We start from the raw sequence: 5,415 nt of genomic DNA on the forward strand, positions 1-5,415 counted from the left end.
CACTAGAAAATTGCACGTGGGAATGTTTGCATTTTGCATCAGTTTTGTGCTGATTTACACATATGTGGCTGGATACTATCGGATGCTAGTTGCAATAAAAAGCAACAAATAGCAAAGAAGTCTTAGTTGACTCCAATGCAGAGATTATGCAATTGCAGGATTCTAATCATAAGATATTATTTCTGTTACACCTGTGCATAGTGGGCTAAGTTCGATAATTGGAACTCTTAGCCCGCATTACACTAATCGATTTTTTCACTAAGTATTTAGCTTGTCCTTTTATGCAAAAGGCGCTTAGCAAACTTAACTTGCTTTTCACAGCAGATTTAATTATCTTATATTTGGATGGCTCTGTGAGCTGGGACTTAAGAATACATTCAAAGGCTGCCCAGCTTAACGTAAGAGACGATTAAAAGGGATAAACATTTGTGGGCTGGAAACCTAAACCTGCCGAAACGTCAAGACTAGGATCGGGACTGACCTCACGCGAAAGACGTTTGGGTATCGAACGCGGACTATAATGGGTTTATGGAACGTGAAAACGATCCTCGGCAACAGTAGCGACGTTCCTCAGAATTCTCGCTTTCTCCAACTCGAGCGGGAATCTCAACGATATAAACTGGGCATTCTGCGCCTACGGGAGTAAGATGGCAGGACTCTGGAGATAGTACTCCACTCTGTGTACTGTGTCGGGTTGTTCCTGACGGCTACTGCAAGGCGCGCTTTCTTGACTTGGGAGGCGGTTTCTGACAGACTTTTGACTGCAATAGTTCAGTCCGGTTTAAGCAGCATCACAATTGTAAAATGTTATACACTAACGGAGACTTCCGATATGGTAGAGAAACATGCTTGCTACGAGCAAATACATGCAGGTGACACTGATCGCGTTGAATTGAATGTCAACATGTTCTACCATAGATATTGCCCTTATAAACTTTCCGGGCTGGATCATCCTCATCCATACGGATTAAGTGACCCGCCCACCGTAAGCTATTGAGCCGGATTTTATCCACAACTTGACGTTTATGATATCGATCATAGATTTCGTCGTTATATAGGCTACGGAATGCACTCACACGGATTAAAGCCGCTAGGCTCGACAGTGTCGCCGCAGAGTTATTTATCGCTGCGCCTGTAGTCACCGCAAATCTGCTACTTCCACTCATATGGAATCCGAGACATTTCCCTGAGAGTAGAAGAAGGGGTAATCGTTAAGATTCTAAAGAAGGCCACCTCTTTTGAGTATGATAATTGGAGGGTATCTGCATGCTTCCTGTCGCCATAAATATAATTGCTAAAATAGTCATCGAGCGAATCAAAGAACGTCGCGAAAACCCGATTGACAGAGAACAGGGTGGTTTCTACTTCAAAACATTAACACCCTACGAATCGTTTTAGAATAGTACAAGGGTTTATATCTTCGCTAGATCTGCACTTTGCGGCGAAACTTGAAGCTATTATCAGAGCGGCATACGATAGCGTAAAACGTCACATGCTGCACCGAGGAAAATCTTAGAAGAATTTGAGGTTCAAAGCAGAGTACCCCGGGGTTCATGGATATTATTTTTTCTTATTGTCGGTGACGTTCTTCATGCTACCTTTTCCGGAGGACGTGAACGACTTCAATGGGCTAGCACATCTTTTCTCAAATATATCTATTTCGCTGACAACATTTGTTTGATCTTGGCCAAATGACCCTGGATTTGGAAAGAGTAGTAAAGTAAAGATTAACCCCAACAAAACCAAGGTTCTCAGTCTGATTGATTATTCCAGCCTCGCACTCTCCCGACCTGAAAAATGTGGCAAAAAAGTGATAGGTGGTACATTTACACGAGCGCACTTATCGTGTATGCCACGTCATCTTCCTCGAATGTCGCAGCACTTCTAAATAAACTTTTGTGTGATATTTGCGAATGATGTCGCGTTGTTATCGAACTACTTGCCTCCGCAGGGCACTGTTCCACTTTACTTACGTCTTACGTCCAACTTAATGGGTAATTTCAAACCGTTTATCACGTGGTGGACTACATTTACCGAAATCGCTACTTTGATTTTCCGTTTTATCTACTAAATTTGGACAGATGCGAAAATAGTGGTCGCGGGATTTTCTACCGATTTACCTGCCGTTTCCGTTAAGCTGGCGCCGTATTAGTTTAGTTCCTCCTCCAGTTGAAGGTGCAGTTCGTGTTGGCAGGAGTCACGACCGACGTCACTAAGTTTACTCATGCCCTGTCGGCCTGAACGAAGAGTCAGTCGCACTTGTCGCCGACGTGCTGAGCAAAGGCTCCTATGGCTGACTCGCCGGCCAGTAGATGAGACAGCCAAGGGAAACACTTGCTGACAGATCTGACACCTGGTGTCCCCACCCCTAGCTAGCTGCTTCGGAAGATAAGCTGGGTGGGGACAAAACTGCTTCTGAAATTCTTGTGGTTTTGCTACTACCGTAGGGCACGCAGGTCATTAAAGCGGAGGTGTTGGTCGCGCCTCCGGTCAAAATTCACAAGGTGCCTGCATGCCTCGTGGTCGCCGACGTAGCGGAATTGAGATGGGAAATCGCCGCGCTTACGGGCAATGTGGTCACACTGCTGGCAACTATGAATACTTTACGTTCATGGGAACGGTCACGTTCAACGTCAACTTCGAAAATTGAACGTTCCGAAATTGGCGCGCCGTGAACTCTATCGAACTGCAACGCGAGCTGGTACCATTGTAGTTTTGCAGATCAGGTCACTAAATGTACCAGTCCATTCATGTTTCTTGCGAACACAAAAAAAAAACTGAGTTGGCTAGAGGACGCGTCCCCAGACCCAACAAGCTTTTCCCGCACCATTTGAAATTAGCGGCAGCTAACTTCACGCCCATCACAACTTACGGCTGCAGGCATGTGTCCACTGCGGCGTTAGTCTTGACTTGCGTAGAACTTCTTCGTGGTACGTCATTAGTTGACATAAGTGTCTCCACATTAGGCACAGACTTTCTTTGTCACCGTGAGTAATTGGTGGATATGCAGCACAGGTGGCTTATATACCCCACAATCTCTTTAGGTCGCAGGTAAAATTTCATTCTACGCAATCATCACTCTTTCTGTTATTTGTGAGGACATTGCCTCAACCAATTAAGCATGATGTTCAGCACCACATCAACAGTACTGACTCCTCAGTCTTCTCGAAAGTGTATTGTATGTAGACCTTATATAATCTTTTAATCGTATATGTAGATCTTCCAACAGCAATCCATCCATTTGGTCCCCAAGCCCAATTTCGACCTTGTAGGGATTATAAACGCCTGAATGCTCAGACAACTCCGCATAGATACCCCATTTCATTCATCCATGCGTATTATTTAACAAATTGTCGCGTTCTTCAAACGGCTGACTTTTCGCCTGTGCAATGCTGTGTGAACTTTCCAGAGATTCATTCACTCTATATTACGAAATTTGACTTCTGTTTTGTTTACTCGGATGATATTCTGGTCGCCTGATGCACCAAGTTCGATTATGTGGGACATCTCGAGTGCATATTCCAACGTCTCCTTGATAATGGTCTATTTCCTAACATTGAAAAGTGCAGACTTCTCCAACAGAAGGTGAAACTTCTAGGTCATCCTATCACGCCTAAAAGCATACAACCCGATCCAGAAAAAGTGCAAGCAATCGCGAGTTTTCCGCTACCAGAGAAGGTCAAAGACCCTAGAAGGTTCTTGGATATTGTAAGCTTCTACTGTCTCTCCTGCCCAAAGCCTCTCACCACTAAGATTTTCTCTCTGGTCTTAAGGCCAAAAATCCTAAGAGGTTGGGTGGTCTTCAGAAGCCATCCAAACGGTTGAAACAACCAAGCAACAGCTGAGAGATACTACACTTTTGGCATTCCCTCAACAGAACACAACACAACAGTCTCCTAAAAGGAACCTTGACCATTCATACCAGCTGCTTTTCGTTAGATACTGTTTCGCTGACTGCATGATTTTCCGCACTTTGGCATTCGGACAACGAATCAGCTAGTCTCAAGGAAATATTTTTGACCTATCAACAAGAACGTCAATTCTTGGGCCAGAGCGTGTATCGTGTCGAAAAAAGGAAGGTCACATACTAAGCACTTCCACACCATGCACATCGACACTGTAGGCCCTTGGCAAGACTCGGACGGCTACACGGTTTACCTAGTCGCTTGACGGAATACATCTGAAGAAAATTATAACACAATTATGTACTGAGGCTCTCTGTTGAGAGTGGATTCCGCGCTTGAGTGTCCCGCCTTAATCATCATAGACTAGGGAATGAAATTGGAATCTATTTCCTTCTCAGAGTAGTGCTTCTTGGATTTAAAGGCCAGAGCACAACCGTATACTATCCGCGATCCAGCAGATTGCTAGAACATTGGCATCGGTTAATGAAAGCAGCCATTGAGACACGCGACGAACCTTCCTGATCAAAGGTCTTGCCTTCGTTTTGCTTGGCCTCAGTACATCCATCCTCAATGAGTTTGCTGACAGCCCTGTTGATCTGGTGTACGCGGAGCATCAAGGGTTACCCGGCGAACTGGTCCTCCACGAGAGAGGCGGACTTTGAGCAAGCAGGTGGTTGCGCCTGCTACTGAAGCACATTCCCAAAGTGAAGCCGCTTCCTCCGTCTCGTCCCGCACAGCCAGCAGTCCGCACCCCTGAAAAATTTGAAGTCTGCATCCATATTCTGGTGAGGATTGATGCCAGCCTCAAGCGAGGGTCCGTAAAAGGTTCTCAAACGTGAGGAGCACGCGTGCAGTTTGGACGTGGGCGGCAAGCTCAAGGCGATCTACTTGAACAGGCTGAAACCTTTTTTCCTGTAGGCAGACGGCACTGGAAGAAAGCATGACCGCCGCGTACGTTTTGACATCCGCTAGTTGACCATCTAAAGTAGCCTCGCCATCCTTGTTTTCAACTGGAGGGGGAGTGCTGTAGCAGAGCGAAGCTAGGCTAAATCAGGTGCGCCATAGGCCATAAGGATCTCGTCCTTAATCACTTAATAAGCAAATGCTTACCAAATTTATTAGTTTTTCTAATTTTTTGGCGGTATTCTGTATACACGACTTTGCTTTTCCATTTAAAAAAAGTTCTGACTGAACCATTTGACCTGATCTTGAAAAAAGTGTTCCATCAAATCCAAATTTTGACCTCGTTCGAGAGGGGAATCACTCGAAGAATGTTTGTCCCTCGAGGAGGGTGGAGTGCTCCGTTGTCTACATAACGACGAAATTTATGAATGATATCTCGACCGCCTGGTTGTCAGTAAAATCTGGCTGAATAAAATGCGGTAGGCGGGTCACCTAAACTGTATGGAAAGAGATGGTCCAGTCCGGAAGCTCTATAGGGGAATATAAATGATAGAAAAAGAAAATGTCAGATGGAGTGAAGATATAGGCTAGAACGCCAAGTAGCTAT

This window comes from Hermetia illucens, chromosome 5 (genome assembly GCF_905115235.1).
Source record: "Hermetia illucens chromosome 5, iHerIll2.2.curated.20191125, whole genome shotgun sequence".
Classification (NCBI taxonomy): Eukaryota; Metazoa; Arthropoda; class Insecta; order Diptera; family Stratiomyidae; genus Hermetia; species Hermetia illucens.